At 41.6% G+C, this 24,989-nt stretch overlaps 1 pseudogene; it reads right to left on the bottom strand.

Moving 5' to 3' along the window:
• Positions 1-22,174: 22,174 nt before the first annotated feature.
• LOC112236617 lies at positions 22,175-23,135 on the bottom strand (annotated as a pseudogene).
• Between the last annotated feature and the right edge of the window lie 1,854 nt (positions 23,136-24,989).

The raw sequence follows: 24,989 nt of genomic DNA, 5'->3' as shown, positions 1-24,989 counted from the left end.
AATCTACTGTCACTATATTACCCTGGTCTAAACTCTACTGCCATTATATTATCCTGGTCTATCATCTACTGTCACTAGATCACCCTGGTCTCCCCTCTACTGTCATTATATTACCCTGGTATACCATCTACTGTCATTATATTGACCTGGTCTACCATGTACTGTCATGATATTACCCTGGTCTACCATCTACTGTCATTATATTACCCTCTACTGTCATTATATTACCCTGGTCTACCATCTACTGTCATTATATTACCCTGGTCAACCATCTACTGTCATTATATTACCCTGGTCTACCCTCTACTGTCACTATATTACCATGGTCTACCATCTACTGTCATTATATTACCCTCTACTGTCATTATATTACCCTGGTCTACCATCTATTGTCATTATATTACCCTGGTCTACCATCTACTGTCATTATATTACCCTGTTCTACCTTCTACTGTCATTATATTAACCTGGTCTACCATCTACTGTCACTATATTACCCTCTACTGTCATTATATTACCCTGGTCTACCATTTACTGTCAGTATACCCCAGTCTATCATCTACTGTCATTATATTACCCTGGTCTACCATCTACTGTCCTTATATTATCCTGGTCTACAATCTACTGTCACTATATTACCCTGGTCTAAACTCTACTGCCATTATATTATCCTGGTCTATCATCTACTGTCACTAGATCACCCTGGTCTCCCTCTACTGTCATTATATTACCCTGGTATACCATCTACTGTCATTATATTGACCTGGTCTACCATGTACTGTCATGATATTACCCTGGTCTACCATCTACTGTCATTATATTACCCTCTACTGTCATTATATTACCCTGGTCTACCATCTACTGTCATTATATTACCCTGGTCAACCATCTACTGTCATTATATTACCCTGGTCTACCCTCTACTGTCACTATATTACCATGGTCTACCATCTACTGTCATAATATTACACTGGTCTACCCTCTACTGTCATTATATTACCCTGGTCTACCATCTACTGTCACTATATTACCCTGGTCTACCATCTACTGTCATTATATTACCCTCTACTGTCATTATATTACCCTGGTCTACCATCTACTGTCATTATATTACCCTGGTCTACCATCTACTGTCATTATATTACCCTGGTCTACCATCTACTGTCACTATATTACTCTGGTCTACCATCTACTGTCATTATATTACCCTCTACTGTCATTATATTACCCTGGTCTACCATCTAAATCAAATCAAATCAAATCAAATCAAATTTATTTATATAGCCCTTCGTACATCAGCTGATATCTCAAAGTGCTGTACAGAAACCCAGCCTAAAACCCCAAACAGCAAGCAATGCAGGTGTAGAAGCACGGTGGCTAGGAAAAACTCCCTAGAAAGGCCAAAACCTAGGAAGAAACCTAGAGAGGAACCAGGCTATGTGGGGTGGCCAGTCCTCTTCTGGCTGTGCCGGGTGGATATTATAACAGAACATGGCCAAGATGTTCAAATGTTCATAAATGACCAGCATGGTCGAATAATAATAAGGCAGAACAGTTGAACTGGAGCAGCAGCACAGTCAGGTGGAAGTTGAAACTGGAGCAGCAGCATGGCCAGGTGGACTGGGGACAGCAAGGAGTCATCATGTCAGGTAGTCCTGGGGCATGGTCCTAGGGCTCAGGTCAGTTGAAACTGGAACAGCAGCATGGCCAGGTGGACTGGGGACAGCAAGGAGTCATCATGTCAGGTAGTCCTGGAGCTCAGGTCCTAGGGCTCAGGTCCTCCGAGAGAGAGAAAGAAAGAGAGAAGGAGAGAATTAGAGAACGCACACTTAGATTCACACAGGACACCGAATAGGACAGGAGAAGTACTCCAGATATAACAAACTGACCCCAGCCCCCGACACATAAACTACTGCAGCATAAATACTGGAGGCTGAGACAGGAGGGGTCAGGAGACACTGTGGCCCCATCCGAGGTCACCCCGGACAGGGCCAAACAGGAAGGATATAACCCCACCCACTTTGCCAAAGCACAGCCCCCACACCACTAGAGGGATATCTTCAACCACCAACTTACCATCCTGAGACAAGGCTGAGTATAGCCCACAAAGATCTCCGCCACGGCACAACCCAAGGGGGGGGGCGCCAACCCAGACAGGATGACCACAACAGTGAATCAACCCACTCAGGTGACGCACCCCCTCCAGGGACGGCATGAGAGAGCCCCAGCAAGCCAGTGACCCAGCCCCTGTAATAGGGTTAGAGGCAGAGAATCCCAGTGGAAAGAGGGGAACCTACTGTCATTCTATTACACTGGTCTACCATCTACTGTCATTATATTACCCTGGTCTACCATCTATTGTCATTATATTACCCTGGTCTACCATCTACTGTCATTATATTACCCTGTTCTACCTTCTACTGTCATTATATTAACCTGGTCTACCATCTACTGTCACTATATTACCCTCTACTGTCATTATATTACCCTGGTCTACCATTTACTGTCAGTATACCCCAGTCTATCATCTACTGTCATTATATTACCCTGGTCTACCATCTACTGTCCTTATATTATCCTGGTCTACAATCTACTGTCACTATATTACCCTGGTCTAAACTCTACTGCCATTATATTATCCTGGTCTATCATCTACTGTCACTAGATCACCCTGGTCTCCCCTCTACTGTCATTATATTACCCTGGTATACCATCTACTGTCATTATATTGACCTGGTCTACCATGTACTGTCATTATATTACCCTCTACTGTCATTATATTACCCTGGTCTACCATCTACTGTCATTATATTACCCTGGTCAACCATCTACTGTCATTATATTACCCTGGTCTACCCTCTACTGTCACTATATTACCATGGTCTACCATCTACTGTCATGATATTACCCTGGTCTACCATCTACTGTCATTATATTACCCTCTACTGTCATTATATTACCCTGGTCTACCATCTACTGTCATTATATTACCCTGGTCTACCATCTACTGTCAATATATTACCCTGGTCTACCTTCTACTGTCATTATATTAACCTGGTCTACCATCTAATGTCACTATATTACCCTCTACTGTCATTATATTACCCTGGTCTACCATCTACTGTCAATATATTACCCCAGTCTATCATCTACTGTCATTATATTACCCTGGTCTACCATCTACTGTCCTTATATTATCCTGGTCTACAATCTACTGTCACTATATTACCCTGGTCTAAACTCTACTGTCACTATATTACCATGGTCTACCATCTACTGTTATAATATTACCCTGGTCTACCCTCTACTGTCATTATATTACCCTCTACTGTCATTATATTACCCTGGTCTACCATCTACTGTCATTATATTACCCTGGTCTACCATCTACTGTCATTATATTACCCTGGTCTACCATCTACTGTCATTATATTACCCTCTACTGTCATTATTTTACCCTGGTCTACCATCTACTGTCATTATATTACCCTGGTCAACCATCTACTGTCATTATATTACCCTGGTCTACCATCTACTGTCATTATATTACCCTGGTCTACCATCTACTGTCATTATATTACCCTGGTCTACCATCTACTGTCACTATATTACTCTGGTCTACCATCTACTGTCATTATATTACCCTCTACTGTCATTATATTACCCTGGTCTACCATCTATTGTCATTCTATTACACTGGTCTACCATCACTGTCATTATATTACCCTGGTCTACCATATACTGTCATTTTATTACCCTGGTCTACCATCTACTGTCATTATATTACCCTGTTCTACCGTCTACTGTCATTATATTAACCTGGTCTAACATCTACTGTCACTATATTACCCTCTACTGTCATTATATTACCCTGGTCTACCATCTACTGTCAGTATACCCCAGTCTATCATCTACTGTCATTATATTACCCTGGTCTACCATCTACTGTCCTTATATTATCCTGGTCTACAATCTACTGTCACTATATTACCCTGGTCTAAACTCTACTGCCATTATATTACCCTGGTCTAAACTCTACTGTCATTATATTACCCTGGTCTACCATCTACTGTCATTATATTACCCTGGTCAACCATCTACTGTCATTATATTACCCTGGTCTACCCTCTACTGTCACTATATTACCATGGTCTACCATCTACTGTCATAATATTACCCTGGTCTACCCTCTACTGTCATGATATTACCCTGGTCTACCATCTACTGTCATTATATTACCCTCTACTGTCATTATATTACCCTGGTCTACCATCTAATGTCATTATATTACCCTGGTCTACCATCTAAGGTCATTATATTACCCTGGTCAACCATCTACTGTCATTATATTACCCTGGTCTACCCTCTACTGTCACTATATTACCATGGTCTACCATCTACTGTCATAATATTACCCTGGTCTACCCTCTACTGTCATTATATTACCCTGGTCTACCATCTACTGTCACTATATTACCCTGGTCTACCATCTACTGTCATTATATTACCCTCTACTGTCATTATATTACCCTGGTCTACCATCTACTGTCATTATATTACCCTGGTCTACCATCTACTGTCAATATATTACCCTGGTCTACCTTCTACTGTCATTATATTAACCTGGTCTACCATCTAATGTCACTATATTACCCTCTACTGTCATTATATTACCCTGGTCTACCATCTACTGTCAATATATTACCCCAGTCTATCATCTACTGTCATTATATTACCCTGGTCTACCATCTACTGTCCTTATATTATCCTGGTCTATAATCTACTGTCACTATATTACCCTGGTCTAAACTCTACTGCCATTATATTACCCTGGTCTATCATTTACTGTCACTAGATCACCCTGGTCTACCCTCTACTGTCATTATATTACCATGGTCTACCATCTACTGTCATTATATTACCCTGTTCTACCATCTACTGTCATTATATTACCCTGGTCTACCATCTACTGTCACTATATTACCCTGGTCTAAACTCTACTGCCATTATATTACCCTGGTCTACCATCTACTGTCACTAGATTACACTGGTCTACCCTCTACTGACATTATATTACCCTGGTATACAATCTACTGTCATTATATTAACCTGGTCTACCATCTACTGTCAATATATTACCATGGTCGACCATCTACTGTCATTATATTACCCTGGTCTACATCTACTGTCATTATATTACTCTGGTCTACCATCTACTGTGAATATATTACCCTGGTCTACCATTTACTGTCATTATATTACACTAGTCTACCCTCTACTGTCATTATATTACACTGATCTAACATCTACTGTCATTATATTACCCTGGTCAACCATCTACTGTGACTATATTACCCTCTTCTGTCATTATATTACCCTGGTCTACCATCTACTGTCATTATATTGCCCTGTTCTACCATCTACTGTCATTTTATTACCCTGGTCTACCCTCTACTGTCATTGTATTACCATGGTCTACTGTCATTATATTACCCTGGTCTTCCATCTACTGTAATTATATTACCCTGGTCTACCTTCTACTGTCATTATATTACCTGGTCTACCATCTACTGTCATTATATTACCCTGGTCTACCATCTAATGTCATTATATTAACCTCTACTGTCATTATATTACCCTGGTCTACCATCTACTGTCACTAGATTACCCTGGTCTATCCTCTACTGTCATTATATTACCCTGGTCTACAATCTACTGTCATTATATTTCCCTGGTCTATCCTCTACTGTCATTATATTACCCTGTTCTACCATCTACTGTCATTATATTACCCTGGTCTACCATCTACTGTCATTATATTACCCTGGTCTACCATTTACTGTCATTATATTACACTGGTCTACCATCTACTGTGACTATATTACCCTGGTCTACCATCTACTGTCATTATATTACCCTGGTCTACCATCTACTGTCATTATATTACCCTGGTCTACCTTCTACTGTCATTATATTTACCTGGTCTACCATCTACTGTCACTATATTACCCTCTACTGTCATTATATTACCCTGGTCTACCATCTACTGTCACTAGATTACCCTGGTCTACCCTCTACTGTCATTATATTACCCTGGTATACCATCTACTGTCATTATATTGACCTGGTCTACCATCTACTGTCACTAGATTACCCTGGTCTATCCTCTACTGTCATTATATTACCCTGGTCTACCATCTACTGCCAATATATTACCCTGGTCTACCTTCTACTGTCATTATATTACACTGGTCTACCCTCTACTGTCAATATATTACCCTGCTCTACCTTCTACTGTCATTATATTACCCTGGTCTACCGTCTACTGTCATTCCATTACCCTGGTCTACCTGACCAGCATCACCACCCTGGATGGTTCCGACCTTGAATATGTTGACATCTATAAGTACCTAGGTGTCTGGCTAGACTGTAAACTCTCCTTCCAGACTCATATCAAACATCTCCAATCGAAAATCAAATCAAGAGTCGGCTTTCCATTCCGCAACAAAGCCTCCTTCACTCACGCCGCCAAACTTACCCTAGTAAAACTGACTATCCTACCGATCCTCGACTTCGGCGATGTCATCTACAAAATTGCTTCCAACACTCTACTCAGCAAACTGGATGCAGTTTATCACAGTGCCATCCGTTTTGTCACTAAAGCACCTTATACCACCCACCACTGCGACTTGTATGCTCTAGTCGGCTGGCCCTCGCTACATATTCGTCGCCAGAACCACTGGCTCCAAGTCCATGCTAGGTAAAGCTCCGCCTTATCTCAGTTCACTGGTCACGATGGCAACACCCATCCGTAGCACGCGCTCCAGCAGGTGTATCTCACTGATCATCCCTAAAGCCAACACATCATTTGGCCGCCTTTCGTTCCAGTTCTCTGCTGCCTGTGACTGGAACGAATTGCAAAAATTGCTGAAGTTGGAGACTTTTATCTCCCTCACCAACTTCAAACATCTGCTATCTGAGCAGCTAACCGATCGCTGCAGCTGTACATAGTCTATCGGTAAATAGCCCACCCATTTTTACCTACCTCATCCCCATACTGTTTTTATTTATTTACTTTTCTGCTCTTTTGCACACCAATATCTCTACCTGTACATGACCATCTGATCATTTATCACTCCAGTGTTAATCTGCAAAATTGTAATTATTTGCCTACCTCCTCATGCCTTTTGCACACAATGTATATAGACTCCCCTTTTTTTCTACTGTGTTATTGACTTGTTAATTGTTTACTCCATGTGTAACTCTGTGTTGTCTGTTCACACTGCTATGCTTTGTCTTGGCCAATTTGCAGTTGCAAATGAGAACTTGTTCTCAACTAGCCAACCTGGTTAAATAAAGGTGAAATAAAAAATAAAAAAAATAAATAAAATAAAATATGTAGCTACTACGGCCCTGGGGATTAAATGATGTTCCTGGGGGTGTTAGGACAGACATGCCATTTAGGATTAAGTTGCTCTCAGACACTGATCTACAGTCAGTTATGTTTTCCCCTCCACTTGTTAAGGTTAGTATTCAAAGATGGAAAGCTCATTCTAGAGATGTGCCTAATGGCAACTTTTGGTCACTATTGGGCCCCGACTGCTTTGGGTCGCAAAGTGGTCTTTCTAGAGTCACTGTACTGCCACCTATAGGCAGACATTGAAAAGTGATTCAAGGTGCATCCCAATAAGCTCTCCTAAGTGTACTCTCGTTCGCTACTCCCCCCAAATGTAAAAGCATTGGATTGGTGTTAGCATGGGCTAGAGGGAGTTTCCATATACCAGTCATTTCATTGCAAAACTATAAAGGTAAATTAACAAGTGCACACCTCATGAGAAAGTAGATGTAATTGAGACACAGCCAGGGTAAACAGCATCTCAAGTGTTAGTTTATACACGTTTGCTGAATCTTTGGGCCATTTTTCCAAACCTCTAGCAAAAGCAAACAAAAAACTGTTTTTTTCCCCCCAAAAATGTTTGCATCAAAATGACACACGTCATATGACTAGATCGGTCTACCAACCAACACACTGATGTGCTCAACACAAAACACTGAATATCCCATCAGTAGGTTTATAACTTTAGCAGTTTCAGTGTTACTGTAGCTGGTTGTAAAATATTGTTACATTAATGGCTACCTACTCAAACAAATGCAATACAGTAACAAAAAACAGTCATTTATTTCCAAAATGCATTGTATGTAACACTCTCTGTACCCAACAGGAGAAAACATGCAGTAAGATAAAGGGTTTTCTATACAAAAACAAATGAGTGGCTCATTCTTTCAAAGCCCTAAACACAAAGACAAAAACACAGGAAAAATGTAAGAAAGACATTAGGCTGCATCCTGCCTCCTATTTTGGTCTGGCCACAGCACCTCATCTACATCACAAGCCATGTTCTCCCTGGCTACAGCACCTCATCTACATCACAAGCCATGTTCTCCCTGGCCACAGCACCTCATCTACATCACAAGCCATGTTCTCCCTGGCCACAGCACCTCATCTACATCACAAGCCATGTTCTCCCTGGCCACAGCACCTCATCTACATCACAAGCCATGTTCTCCTGGCCACAGCACCTCATCTACATCACAAGCCATGTTCTCCTGGCTACAGCACCTCATCTACATCACAAGCCATGTTCTCCCTGGCCACAGCACCTCATCTACATCACAAGCCATGTTCTCCTGGCCACAGCACCTCATCTACATCACAAGCCATGTTCTCCCTGGCCACAGCACCTCATCTACATCACAAGCCATGTTCTCCCTGGCCACAGCACCTCATCTACATCACAAGCCATGTTCTCCTGGCCACAGCACCTCATCTACATCACAAGCCATGTTCTCCCTGGCCACAGCACCTCATCTACATCACAAGCCATGTTCTCCCTGGCCACAGCACCTCATCTACATCACAAGCCATGTTCTCCCTGGCCACAGCACCTCATCTACATCACAAGCCATGTTCTCCCTGGCTACAGCACCTCATCTACATCACAAGCCATGTTCTCCCTGGCCACAGCACCTCATCTACATCACAAGCCATGTTCTCCCTGGCCACAGCACCTCATCTACATCACAAGCCATGTTCTCCCTGGCTAAACAGCACCTCATCTACATCACAAGCCATGTTCTCCCTGGCTAAACAGCACCTCATCTATATCACAAGCCATGTTCTCCCTGGCCACAGCACCTCATCTACATCACAAGCCATGTTCTCCCTGGCTAAACAGCACCTCATCTACATCACAAGCCATGTTCTCCCTGGCCACAGCACCTCATCTACATCACAAGCCATGTTCTCCCTGGCTAAACAGCAGGGAAATAATCTTCTGGAGTGAAGGCTCCAGCCGCCGAAAGCCCCAACATCAACCTTCCTTTCCTGGAGAAGAGGCATGCGTGTGAGGGGATGGCGGTCATACACCTGCCATCGCCATGCCGAAAATAACTCTTCAATTGGGTTTTGGAATGGGGAATATGATGGGCCGTATAGAACAATACATTCTGGGTGGAAGATGTACCAGTTGCGGACCAGAGCAGCCCAGTGGAAACTCAGTGTCCCTCATGACAACATACCTGGGCTGCTCTGGTCCACCCATCTGTTCGGCTGGAATGAGGATGTCATGTAGTGTGTCCAGGAATGTGATGAGAAGGTCAGTGTTGTAGGGTTGGCATGGTGATAAGGACGCCTTGCTGGCTAACGCCTGTGCACATGGTGATATTCCCTCCACGCTGTCCAGGGACATTCACAATGGCCAATAATGTTCCGTCCCCTTCTCTTGGCTAGGTTGAAGCCAGCCTCAATGTAAATATAAACGTGATGAATTGCAGCAGCATCCAGCGCCAAGACTGAAACAGACAAGTCAATATGTGACAGACCCAGAGCAGTCAATATGGTGAGGCACAATACACTGGATTACAGTACGGTAATGTGTCTATACAGTGCTGATATGATAGTAAATTCACAGTATAGTACTTGCACATATTCATAGCGCTGTTCTTTAACTCTCTGAGTTTCACTCAGATGGCTCCCCTGTAAACCTGTTTCATCCGGATTCGGTTGCACTGTAACACACTGTCCAATGTAGACAAGCCTGGTGAATGTTATTGAATATTGTGTTGTCTGCAATTATGTGGTTCTGGATTTCTCATAGTCTAATGGTGTTGTTTGCCACCACCATGTTCACACTAGCGGTCTCCTGTTCTGGTGTGAACAGCCGGGGTCTTCTACCATGACCTGGCCGCCTCTCAGTTCTGCAGAAGATCCACAAATATGATATGATTGGTTACAGTAAGCTAAAATAATCTATTTGATTTCAATAGGAAATTACTGTAACATTGGTCAACAATCACTGAGTAACAAAGGCCTACTGATATGTCGGACTGTAGTATACATACATAAAGAGCATAGCGTAGATGGTAGGTAACTTACCGGTTCCCATTTCTGAATGTATGGAGGATAGATGCAACCGTATAGCGGCTCAGGTTGGGCTGAAGTCTCTGCTCAGCCTCCCTCATACTCAATCCATGGTTGAAGACATGGTCAACCAATGTGGCCCTGATCTCATCTGAGACAACTGTCCTTCCTCATCCTCGATGACGTCCTCCTCCTCCTCTTCTTACTGTTACTCTTCCTCCCACTTCTCCACCTCTCACTCTTACTTCACCATTGACTTCCATTTTCCTCCAAAACAAAAAAAAACGAATATGTGGCTTTTAATAGTGCTAAAACTCGGATTTCTAAGTGAACAATTCAGCAGCGAGTATTTACACCTGTGAGGAGTGGGTGTTGCTAATTGCTGTATAGAGCTTGACATTGTGATTGGCGTTGCTTTCCAAAGGGACTAAAGATATTTTAATTTCGAATGCTGTGCCTAATGTAGAGAACTGTGTGTAGTGTTTTGCAAAACGTGTGATTTGGAATTGAAAACTGTTTGCAAAGCAGGAATTGTGCTTGCAATTTTGCAGACTTTTTTTAGGGATTTGGTACATGAGTTTCAGGTTTTGGTGATTGCGTTTCAAGTTCCAATTTTAGTGTGTAAACAATTGGGAAAAACTGTAATTGAATTGCTTAGTTAAACGTGAAATAAAATAAATGAAACAGTTTCAAATGCAAACCCACTAGATGTCCATAAGATGGCGCCAGAGCTTTCGAGATGGTAAATCACTTATAGGCCTACATTGATTTATTCTAAGGAAAGCTACGCTGTGAAGGAGGATAGAGGAAATGTATTGATTAATCAGTTTTATCCACTTGTACATGCTTTCGGTATGTGTTGGACTTGGCCTTCTGTGGTTAGAGAGAGCTAAGGCTCACGGCCAGTGGATAGAGTGGATAGAGTAACAGATTAAAGCTTCAGTATAATGTTCTAAATGACTAGTCCGAGGTCTGATTTGTTCATTCAATTATAAGGAGTACCTTGTTTTTCCTTGGTTTTTCTGTATCCTGAGTGTGGAGGGTTGAAGATAAGGGTTCTTTAATTGTCTGTTACTGAACATGCTTACAGTCTTGAGGCAAATACTTAATGATGTGTACTATGTAAAAGTACCAAGACGTCCCTAGTGCCACCGAAAACTCACAAATGTGTGCCACAGTGTTCTACAGGAGCACCATCGAGAGCATACTGTTGGGCTGCATCACAGCCTGATACGGCAACTCCACCACCGCAAACCGCAAGGCTCTTTAGAGGGTGGTACACTCAGCGGACTACACCAGGTGCCACAGAAAGGCCAGGAAGATAATCAGGGATCCCAGCCACCTGAGCCATGGCCCGTTCTCCCCGCTTCCATCACTAAGATGCAGGCAGTACAGGAGGATCATGACAAAAACTGGAAGACTGGCCAATAGTTTCTACCCCCAGACCATCATGCTGCCCCCCCGCAACACTGTACATGTGACTATTAAACTTCTAATCTAATCTTTACAGTCACAATGTATCTTATATTCTGCCATAATTATAGCAGCAGTTATGTCTGCTAAAAAGAAACTGCTCAGGACCATAAATTCTGGGTTTTAAATTGAAATATTTTAACTGAGATCGTAAATGTGTTTTATAGCAGGTTTGTTTCCTCGTAGATCAACCATCTATTTGCCACTTTGACGGCTAACAAGTTTCTTCATGCTCGTTTAAGAGCTTCTTCTGGAACCGAGGGGCACAGTAAGGAAAGTGAATATTGTTGTTTTGGGAAGCTGTAGAGCTATAGAAACAGACAAGTGCTTCGGCTCATAGCTGGATGGATGTTGTTTTCTAAATGACAAATATCTTTAAAAAACATGTTACTTCAGGTAACTGCTGAAATAAAGGAAACACTTGAGTAAATAAGGAATACAAATATTGAAAGCAGGTGCTTCCACACAGGTGTGGTTCCTGAATTAAGCAATTAACATCCCATCATGCTTAGGGTCATGTATAGACATTTCCAGTTGACCATTATTTTGGCTACCATGGCTAGAAGAAGAAATCTCAGTGACATCAACAAAACACCAAACATTCTGGCGTCTGTACTTCCTTTAGGCTATCCTGTAACTCCATTGTTGACCACTTGGGGGCCACCTTCCTGTGTTGATTTGTGTTGCTTGTTTAATGTGCTAAATCCTGTAGAAGAAGAATTGTTTACATTCCAAAATGGTGAAAGTCACACTGTGGAGCTGGAGACTTTATCAAACTCCATACTTCTTTATCAAACTGCATCCTTCTTTATCAAACTCCATCCTTCTTTATCAAACTCCATCCTTCTTTATCAAACTCCATCCTTTATCAAACTCCATCATCCTTTATCAAACTCCATCCTTCTTTATCAAACTCCATCCTTCTTTATCAAACTCCATCCTTCTTTATCAAACTCCATCCTTCTTTATCAAACTGCATCCTTCTTTATCAAACTCCATCCTTCTTTATCAAACTCCATCCTTCTTTATCAAACTCCATCCTTCTTTATCAAACTCCATCCTTCTTTATCAAACTCCATCCTTCTTTATCAAACTCCATCCTTCTTTATCAAACTCCATCATTCTTGCATTTTGTAGAAGCATTGGTATGGGATCAATATCATGCCAAATTTATTCACAAATGTAAGTCACCAATCTACAAATGTAAATCACTAATTCATAAATGTAAATCACTTTCCACAATTGAAAATTGCTATCCAGAAATGCAATTTGCTATCCACAAACAAACACCTTTTGATTTGTATTTGTAAATCGAGGGCCTTAAGTAAAATGACTGCCATAAAGATTTGCACATAGGAGAGATATGCGCAAACATGACAGATTTTGTAAAGGTTTTCTTCCGTTGATGGAGAGGAGGACCAAAATGCAGCGTGGTTAATGTTCAACATCTTTAATATAGATGATAGACAAGAACACTACAAAATAACACATGTGAAAACCAAAACAGTCCTATCTGGTGCAAAGACAGAAGACAACCACCCCCAAAACCCACCACAAAACAGGCTACCTAAATATGGTTCCCAATCAGAGTAAATGACTAACACCTGCCTCTGATTGAGAACCATATCAGGCCAAACATAGAAATAGACAAACTAGACATACAACATAGAATGCCCACTCAGCTCACGTCCTGACCAACACTAAAACAAAGAAAACACAAAAGAACTATGGTCAGAACGTGACAGATTTGGCAAACCTGCAACTCCATATTTGGAAGCAATCACACATAGAAAATAAGTTCTCAAGTGCACAACGTGATTTGTATTCGTAGAAAAAAGGTTTGTACCCATAGAAAGCCATTTCTAAGCATCAATGGGAACGTTTTTTCTACGACTACAAATCGCTTTGTACCGTGATAACTTGTGATAATGTGTGAGAACTTCTTGTCTTTTTCTTGTCGTCAAATCCCTGACAAAAGTCAGTTGACCTAAGCGCTTCCAAATATGGAGTTGCAGGTTTGCCATATCTGTCATGTTTGCGCAAATATTTATGGCATTTTACTTAAGAACCTCAATTTACAAATACAAATCAAAAGGTGTTTGTTTGTGGGTAGTGAAATGCATTTGTGGATGGCGATTTACATTTGTGGATTGGTGATTTACATTTACAAATACATTTGGCATGATATTGATCCCTTACATTGTCTGAAAGTAAAATTGTTTATTTTATTTGGCATTCAATTCATGATGATATTTTGTAAGGATGATTGTTTTAATGAGATTTATGAATCTTCTTGATAGCCACATGGATACCTGTTCAGTGCATTTGATCTTGTCATGTTTTGGGTAGTTATTTACATCCAATTTAATGCATATTTCTGTGTTCATGAATACAAATACATGCTGTGTTATTATTGAGAATTAAGCCTAGTATTCAGCTAGCATAGAATAAGTCACACTCATTGTTCTTTTCTTTCTATTTTTCAGTTTTACTCATTTCAGTCACTAGTACTGTACCTGCGAAGAGGTGGCAATAAATCATTCTTCAACATCCGGCTACGTACCGGATGTATCTGTCTGCTGAACTTAAGAAGGGGACTCTTTAGCGAGAGCAGAACAGTAAAAAGACACTCAACAATGATTGCATCCTCTAGAGGACAAGATATCCAGTCGGCTCTACTCTTTTACACACGTCCAAAGCAAATGTCAGCTTCGGAACGTCTTGACGGCCTTGCAACCAGGTCAGAGTGTTTTCTTCATCTAAGTCATCATGATGTCAGCTTCGGAACATAGGGGCCTTGCAACCAGGTCAGAGGTCAAAGTGTTCTCTTCATCTAAGTCATTAAGATGTCAGCTTCGGAACGTAGGGGCCTTGCAACCAGGTCAGAGGTCAAAGTGTTCTCTTCATCTAAGTCATTAAGATGCTCCTGCAAGTCTACAGCAAGCGTGGCTGCATTAGAAGCGCATGCCAAGGCTGAAGCAGCACTAGCAAGAGCATGATACTAGAGGTGAAGATTAAGAAAGCCCAGCTTAAAGTGGAGGAGACCCATAAGGAGGCCACATTAGAGGCTCTTCAGCATGAAAAGGAGGCAGAGGCAGCCTTAGATGAGGCTAATGTGTTTGAGCCAGCAGCGGATGCAGAATACCAAATTATGGACTTTTTTGTCCTATTCCTCCAATAGAGTTTCAGACATTTCAAGTTTATTTCCAAAACACTATATCCACATATTTTTCACATTTGTGTTTTTTCATCAGAAATGATTTATTCCCCCCCTTTTCGTGATATCCAATTGGTAGTTACAGTTACTTGAACCATCAATGCAACTCCCATACTGACCACTGAGAGGCGGAAGTCGTGAGTCCTCCAAAACACGACCTGCCAAGCCACACTGCTCACTTAACCCAGCCACACATATGTGTGTCAGATGAAACACTGTACACCTGGCGACCGCATCAGTGTGCATGTGCCCAGCCCGTCACACAAGTTGCTAGATGGGCAAGGACTTCCCTGCTGGCCAAACTCTCCTCTAACCCAGACAATGCTGGGCCAATTGTGCGCTGTCTCATGGGTTTCCCAGTCGTGGACAACTGCATCACAGCCTGGGATTGAACTAGGATCTGTAGTGATGCAGTTAGCACTACCATGCCTTAGACCACTGCGCCACTCGGGAGGCCAGAAATGATTTCTTATGTGTACCTTCATGTGTGTGTAAAATATAACTGTTTTCAGATTTTTTATTATTAGATTTTAGATGTGTATGATTTTAAAGTGTAATTTTTTGCAAAACTCTATCTATTATTTAGCTGGAATGGAATGTTCGTATCCTGTATATTTGACTGTGATATGTGGGCGTCTCACCTAGCTACCTTAAGATGAATGCACTTACTGTAAGTCACTCTGGATAAGAGCATCTGCTAAATGTCCAATGTCAATGTTTTACATACAAATCTCATACACACAAAAAAATGAGGTTTTCTCAAGGGTTCTTTGGGAAGGGTGATGGTTTTATGTGGAGCCATACTGATCCAAATAACACTATGAGTCCTCCAATGATTCTTTGCTGTTAAAAAAAACATGTTATTTCATATTTTAGTGATGATTAAAATGTAGGGGTGGCGGCTCATTCAAATATTTTGTGGCGTGATTTGGTCACTGTTTTTTTTGTGCAACAGTGAGTGACAGTGTCAATCCAGTTTATTTTATCTGTTGTGTTATGCTCTGAGATGTAATTTATGACAATGGCCAGTGACGGTGTCTTGTGAAAGACTTATGTCTTGTGCCAATTGAGAACGGTTGACTCAGTCAGTAGTTCTTAATTCTCTTCTCAGGGAATCCAAACCATTCCAGAGTTAGCGCACCTGATTCAACTTGTTAATAAACACAACAGTAGAAATATGGAATTTTAACAATATAATATCGCTATTAAACCAGAATAAAAAACCCTGTATGTTCTATAAAGAACCTTTGAGATTCTGAATGGTTCTTTAAAGAACCGTTGAGATTGAGAATGGTTCTATAAAGAACCGTTGAGATTGAGAATGGTTCTATAAAGAACCGTTGAGATTGAGAATGGTTCTATAAAGAACCTTTGAGATTGAGAATGGTTCTATAAAGGACTGTTGAGATTGAGAATGGTTCTATAAAGAACCTTTGAGATTGAGAATGGTTCTATAAAGAACCTTTGAGATTGAGAATGGTTCTGTAAAGGACTGTTGAGATTGAGAATGGTTCTGTAAAGAACCGTTGAGATTGAGAATGGTTCTATAAAGAACCAATAAAAAGGGTCCTATATAGCCTGGGTAGTGTGAGCCCTGAATGCTGATTGGCTGACAGCCGTGGTATATCAGACCGGATACCACGGGCATTTATTTTTACTGCTCTAATTACTTTGGTAACCAGTTTATAATAGCAATAAGGCATCTCAGGGGTTGGTGGTATATGGCCAATATACGACGGCTAAGGGTTGTGTCCAGGCACTCCACAATGCGTCCTGCCTAAGAACAGTCCTTGGCCGTGGTATATTGGCCAGATACCACAAAACACAGAGGTGCCTTATTGCTATTATAAACTGGTTATTTCTAGTTTGACGAGCTGTTTTCAGCAACGGATATTTTTTTATCCAGTTGTCATATTGTCAGGTTTGCTAGCAACAAACTATTTAGCTAGCTTCTAGCCTGGTGTTTGATATGCAATGTGATCTCCTCGTAATGAACAGTCAGTGTTGACGAGTGTCCTGACGAGAAGGCAAACTTTTCTAGCTATACCAGGCAAAATCGGGCATATCAGCTCATTGTTATGGATAAATCCAAATTAATGTCAATAGCAGTGGAGGTTGCTGAGGGGAGAACGGCTCAAAATAATGTCTGGAACAGAACAAATGGAATGGCATCACACACATGGAAACCATGGAAACCATGTGTTTGATGTATTTGATACCATTCCACCTATTCCACTTCAGCCATTACCATGAGCCCATCCTCCCCAATAGATGTGCCACCAACCTCCTGTGGTCATTAGAAAACAGTTACTTTGCTGGCTGCAGAACAAACGACTGGGTCGCTTCTCTAGCCACCAAAAGATATGAAAGTATGAATTTATAAACTTATAAAAAATAAATTAGTAACAAAAAAAAGAGGATTTATATCAGTAAATGTGTTCTTTCATATTGTTTTGTTTTTGGCAGCTGGGCTATAATCGGGATAAAAAGAGTAAACAAACGTAATGAGGGAAGAGGTTGTGACTATGTAGCTAGTTGGCTAGTTAGCAGCAAACAAGGGATAAGAACGTTGCCACTGAGCATGGCAATGGAACATAAAGAAGGAACCACTGGGTCACGTCTCTAGCACTCAAAAGAAAGTATGAATTTACTCATAAACATGAAATTATTCTACCGGTAAATGTGTGCTTTCCTTTTGTTTTCTTTGGCAACTAATATAACTGGGATAAATTCCTCCTTTCTGTACATTACCTTGGACACATTTGTGTTGTCCATTATTTCCAATGTAGTGTTTATCCCTTACTGATAGAACCCTTGGAAATGGTTATTTAAGGGACCATACAGGTTCCATTTAGAACCTTATGACCATGGTTATTCATAGAACCTTCAAAAAAAGGTTCCATATAGCACCAAAAAGGGTTCCGCTATGGTTACAAGCCAAAGAACCATTAATTGGCACAAGAAAGAACCATTAATTTTTTTGTGTGTTACTGTAATGGGTTATTAAATATCAATGTTACAAATGTATCATTTGTACATTTCTTTAAAAAAAATGTAGTTATTTGTTACATTTAACTTTGATTTAATGTAAAACCTAGCAGTACTACTTATTTCTTTGACTGTGAGGCAGATACATGTGCAGTATAAAGCATTTAGCAAAAAAATATGATTATTTGTTTATCTGAAACAAGGCAAGGAGGGAAGGAGAGAAGAAGAGAGCAGAGAAGAGATATGGAGAAGGGGAGAGACCAACATGTAGAAGAGAGAGAGAAAAAAGGAGAGGAGAGAGGGAGGGAGAGGAGAGAGGGAGGGGAGTACAGTAGATAAGAACTCTGTATGTATTGTATGATGGACAGTAGAAGCTGGGTGAAGGCTTTAAATAATGTGATCTGAGAGCAGTGTGTCCCTATAGCATTGTAATTACAGCAGAGCACTGCAATTAGTGAAATGATATATACAGTACATGCTCCCTGTGCACTCCTATAATAATCACACACACACACTCTAACTCTACACTTTACTCAAGGTCTTCAGAGGCTGTGAAAACACAATACTGCGGCAAGTCTCTCACTGAAAGTCTTTCCTCTGTGTCAGTGTATGCCTTTGTTCTTATGGTCACTGACTGCTGTACGGTTCAGTCTGTCTGTCTGTCTGTCTGTGTGTCTGACTGTCGGTATGTATGTGTGTGTGTATGTGTGCATTGTGTATGTGTCTGTGTGTGTCCATTAGACAAATAACAGCAACAATAAACACAGCACCCATTAGACTGTTACATCCTTTGATATGAAAAAAACAATAACAACCATTTATACGGTGTGTGTGTGTGTGTGTGTGTGTGTGTGTGTGTGTGTGTGTGTGTGTGTGTGTGTGTGCCATGTGTGTGCCATACTTGGGCATGTATGTTGATGCGTTTGTGAGTGTGCATGTGTGTGTGTGTGAGTGTGTCTGAATACAGACTAATACCAGCATGCAATGATCCGATTGAGAGAGTAAACTGGGTGTAATTCCTGTGGAACGTATAGCAGCGAGGCGTAGCTAACAGAGAACAAACACCATATCTGAATAATTCAACTAGAATAGGGACCTCCTAACCAGGCCCCACTACTGTTACATAACAGATAGAGGATACCATGGTCAATGAAGGAGACAGATATGAAAACGCACTTGCACACACACGCGCGTACACACACACACTCAGGCACGCAGTACATGCAAATGTCAAGGACAACGTCATGCTGCTTGCTTAGTGGTTACCGCTTTCCCCCGATCGGCTCATACAGTCTCGAACTCAGAACCTGTGCCTTGCAACCCCACATGACCGGCATCCTGAAGCATTCCAACCCATTGCACTTTTGAAAAGACCTTCTTCAATGACACAAGGGGCGATACCTCAGGGTGAGGAGTGAGTTTCACACCATCTTTCACCATCTTTAATATATCACCTTTTACACAAACAAGCACACACCTTCCCTCAGCTAGTCATACATATTTCACAGATAGTGGAAACCTAATCACGCATGTGTGCTGATGAGAGTGGAAGTGTATGTGTGTGTGTGTGTGCGTGTGTGTGTGTGTGGAGAGGAGGGTGTGGGTCTCCTGAGAAGATTCAAACAATCCTGTGGGATGAGAGGACCTAGCACTGATGTCTGTTCAACACGCAAACCGTGGCAGGGGTTGCACACACATGCACACAGACACGCACACACACATGCACACATGCATACTGAAACACAATAACAGTTTATTCAGTGACCTTTTGAGGTTTTCACAGGAGATCGCTCTCAGTGCAAAGGAGGGCTCACACACACACACACACACACACACACACACACACACACACACACACACACACACACACACACACACACACACACACACACACACACACACACACACACACACACACACACACACACACACACAGGTAGTGGCTGAATAGGTATCTGGGTTTAGTAAATCTGATCTAAAATAAATGTCAGTGAATGATACAGTTTGGTGAAGGAGACAGAGAATCCTCACATGAATTAACATAATAAAAGATATGATAAAATGGCACATTTCCTTCAGAAAAACATCAGTAAGCTATTGCACGCTTGCTGTCACACCCTGATCGGTTTTACCTGTCTTTGTGCTTGTCTCCACCCCCCTCCAGGTGTCGCCCATCTTCCCCAGTATCCCCTGTCCATTTATTCATGTGTTCTCTGTTTGTTTGTAGCCAGGTCGTCTTGTCTTGTCAGGTCTTACTAGCGTGCTTTCCCAACCTCTGCCTGCCCTGACAGCGAGCCTGCCTGCTGTTCTGTACCTGCCTGACTCTGACCAGATTACGGACCTCTGCCTGCCCTGACAGCGAGCCTGCCTGCTGTTCTGTACCTGCCTGACTCTGACCAGATTACGGACCTCTGTCTGCCCTGACAGCGAGCCTGCCTGCTGTTCTGTACCTGCCTGACTCTGACCAGATTACGGACCTCTGTCTGCCCTGACAGCGAGCCTGCCTGCTGTTCTGTACCTGCCTGACTCTGCCCTGGATTACGGACATCTGCCTGCCCTGACAGCGAGCCTGCCTGCTGTTCTGTACCTTACTGACTCTGCCCTGGATTACGAACCTCTGCCTGCCCTGACAGCGAGCCTGCGTGCTGTTCTGTACCTTACTGACTCTGCCCAGGATTACGGACCTCTGCCTGCCCTGACAGTGAGCCTGCCTGCTGTTCTGTACCTTACTGACTCTGCCCTGGATTACGGACCTCTGCCTGCCCTTGACCTGTCTTTTGCCTGCCGCCTGTTTGGTCAATAAACATCTGTGATTCTAGCTGTCTGGATCTGGGTGATATCCTTGAGTTCTGATACTTTCTCAACCTCCAGTAGGTTCAATGACCACGCTTACTTGCAAGATCATCAAGTGAATTTAATCTTGCAATCTAGCTCGTGTTTTGGTTCATTAACTTGTCAGCTAGCTAGCATTGGCAAGTGGATAACTTTCTAGTTCAAATTAGGCAGAACTGAAAGATATGAATATTACAAACTTGGATTAATCATTGGAGGAACATTAAGACATTAGGACACAATTGCAAACCGACTTTGAAATGGAATAAAATGTATCCCAATCTACAGAAAGCCTATAGGTGTATTGTGGTCCACTACTATTTTGCTCAGGGTTAGATATCCCCATTGACTGGGGGTTCATTGATATATACGTTTCAGTTACTATTGGGATGTCCAGTCCCCCTATAATTAGAACCCTACCTGTGCTCTAACTTTGCATGCTTTGCATTTACCCAACCATGTATTTCAGCATCCATGTCCTCATGTTCTTACCTGTAAGCACTGCATACGGAATGCAGGGCAAAACCCAAGCATGTCACAAACACATGTTCCTGCACTTGGCCATCACGTCCTATATGGTGCGTACATACAGTACACCATGGAGATCCTTATAAAGGACTAATTGCTAATTCTCTGTCATACACATTCTGCTACTGGACCACCATTGCTAGTGCTTTGTAGAACACTAGTTAGCCAACTAATAATGTTGTGTAGTTGCATGAACAGTGTGTGTCAAGATTATGATAACTAACCCTGTACCCTTTCATCTGCGTTGTGTGACGGTAGAGATATTGTTGAAAATAGGTGTATTGTGTGAACAACAAAGGGCTCATAACATCCACAAAATATTCATAAATTATGTGTCTCTCAGTCATTTTTTCCTGCATGTTTATGACTATGTACTGAGAATGAAATGCAATCAGCAACATAAGCTTCCTCCTCTACCTCTCTGCAGTACAGATTCTCACTGGCAGTGGACACAAGAACACATATTTGAAGATGACATTAGATTGCGAAGTTATCCCTAAATGCTTATGACAAACTTTCTCCACAACCAGCCATCGTCAGTGTTTTGGCTAATATTTTGAACACTAGCCTAAAGGTGGAACGTGTTGTTGATTATCGTTGCCTAGACAAGTTCACATTCACTTGGAGGTATCTGGATGCACCAGCACCGCTGTATCACAGATAACAAGGAGCTTCTTTGGTTGTATGCTAGCTAGCTGTATGTGAATAAACGACTCTTAGATGGCGTCTGTGATGATTTCTATAGTGGGTTTGCCTGGCAGGACGTCACGGTGTTGCAGACATAGCCTCCAGCCCTGCTACCCATCCAGCTCTGGCTGTAGCTCCCTCATGACCCAGGGCTCATTATGGTCGTTGTAGGATATGAAGGTGTCATACTGATTAACTTGAGGCTCCCGAGTGGCACAGCAGTCTAAGGCACTGCAACTCAGTGCTAGAGGTGGCACTACAGACCATGGTTCAATTCCAGGCTGTATCACAACTGTCCGTGATTGGGAGTCCCACAGGGCGGCACACAATTGTCCCAGGGTTGCCCGGGCTGGGGTAGGCCGTCATTGTAAATAAGAATTTGTTTTCAACTGACTTTCCTAGTTAAATACAAAAAGATCAAAGCTGCCTGTTTCTCTGTTTGGTGTCGTAGAGAAAAGCCAGGAAGGGGTACTAGGTATAGTCCACTTGCCATCTCAGAACTTACTTTTGGATTTTGTTTATCACCCACTGAATGAACCAAGCATGGCTGCAGTCACAATTAAACAAGTTATTATTCAGGTCCATGTAACTCAAAGAAGGGAGAGAATGCATCAATATCTCATTGATAGCTGTAAGTTCGTTATTTCTTACTTGCAAGTGAGACGCTGGCAATAATTGGCTCATATAAGGAAATCTAAAGACTCGTGTGGAGGTTTTAACAGTAAGATTGGGTAACACAGCTCTGGAGTGAGAGCTGTGAATATATTGCTGCTGATGTCAAGGTACATCAACTGGGGTGTGTAAATGAATGTGTCTGGGTGCAGAGATTTAATACTGAGATTCCCTAACCATATTGTTAATAAAGACTTCACCTTCAAGACAGCTTGATAGTAGATTATGCATTCCTTCCGGACACTGGCTGTAGATTTTCAGATATTCGAGAGATGACAAGTGAAAGAACGGTGGAGCGTTTAGCGAGGGTTCGTCCATTTTACAGTTCTCTAATTGCTCCTGAAGGGATTTTATTTCCATACAGAATGATCTGTAAGGTTGACCAATCCCTCAAAGGCCCTGTCATTCATACTGGTAAAATGATTGTCATCTAAATCCAAATAGTTGAGTGACTGTAATCTTTTAGTTTCCCAATGGAGTTTGGTTTATTTCCTCCAATCTCCAAGATCTCTAGTTTTTCCAAACCATTTTTGAAAGCACTATTCATGGACAGGATACTATTTTCTACCAGTTTAAGGACTGTTAATCCTGGAAGACACAGTTTTCTAGATTATGAATTGTATTACTGTAAGTAGTTTGTTTTGCCAATATCTCGTTTGTTGTCATGTTAAGGTTTCTTTTTTTCAAATACAGGTTAGTGTGTGTGAGATGAGCAGTGGTGCTGTCAAAGGTTTGGGGGGGGTTAGTGCAGCCCTCAGTTTTGGGCATCTGAAGAATAAAGATAGGCTATGAGACAATAAAAATGAAGGGTGAAAGCACAAGTGGAGTCTGTGTTTTTAATAAACCGATTTAGATGTGTGATGTCCCAAGTTTGCTTTCCCGCTCTTACTTAGTTCCTGAATCACTCAAACCTATTTTCCCCATACTGACCTCCTCCTCCAAATAGGACTAGTTGAAGTCTCTCTTTCAAGGTCCAAATATACACTGAGTGTACAAAACATTAGGAACACCTTCCAACACACTGACTCAACTCCAGCCACTTTAATAATGGGAATTGATGGGAAATTATGTAAAATATATCACTAGCCACTTTAAACAATGCTACCTAATATAATGTTTACATACCCTACATTATTCATCTCGTATGTATACATATATACTGTACTCTATATCATCTACTGCATCTTTATGTAATACATGTATCACTAGCCACTTTAACTATGCCACTTTGTTTACATACTCATCTCATATGTATATACTGCACTCAATACCATCTACTGTATCTTGCCTATGCCGCTCTGTACCATCACTCATTCATACATCTTTATGTACATATTCTTTATGGGATTGCAAAAAGAAGAAGATCTTCAAAGGTAAGACATTTGTTATATCGTTATTTGTGACTTTTGTGTCGCACCTGCATGATTGAAAAATGATTTTCATGTGTTTAATGCGGGGCGCTGTCCTCGGGTAATCGCATGGTCTGCTTTCGCCGTAAAGCCTTTTTGAAATACGACACAACGGCTGGATTAACAAGAAGTTCAGCTTTGATGTATTACACTTATATTGTCGTGAATGTTGAATATTGATATTTCTGTAGTTTGAATTAGGCGCTCTGCAATTTCACTGGATGTTGTCAAATCTATCCCGCTAAAGGGATTGGCGCATGAAGGGATCAGTTTTTCACAATTCCTGACATTTAATCCCAGTAAAAATTCCCTATTATAGGAAGGTTAGGATCACCACTTTATTTTAAGAATGTGAAATGTCAGAATAATAGTCGAGAGAATGATTTATTTCCGCTTTTATTTATTTCATCACATTCCCAGTGGGTCAGAAGTTTACATACACTCAATTAATATTTGGAAGCATTGCCTTTAAATTGTTTTACTTGGGTCAAACATTTCGGGTAGCCTTCCAGAAGCTTCCCACAATAAATTGGGTGAATTTTGGCCCATTCCTCCTGACAGACCTGGTGTAACTGAGCCAGGTTTGTAGGCCTCATTGCTCACACACACTTTTTCAGTTCTGCCCACACATTTTCTATAGGATGAGGTCAGGGCTTTGTGATGGCCACTCCAATACCTTGACTTTGTTGTCCTTAAGCCATTTTGCCACAACTTTGGAAGTATGCTTGGGGTCATTGTCCATTTGGAAGACCCATTTTCACCC

Source organism: Oncorhynchus tshawytscha, linkage group LG25 (genome assembly GCF_018296145.1).
Source record: "Oncorhynchus tshawytscha isolate Ot180627B linkage group LG25, Otsh_v2.0, whole genome shotgun sequence".
Classification (NCBI taxonomy): Eukaryota; Metazoa; Chordata; class Actinopteri; order Salmoniformes; family Salmonidae; genus Oncorhynchus; species Oncorhynchus tshawytscha.
The sequence above is the reverse complement of the archived record's forward strand: the minus strand, read 5'-3'. Positions and strand labels throughout refer to the sequence as shown.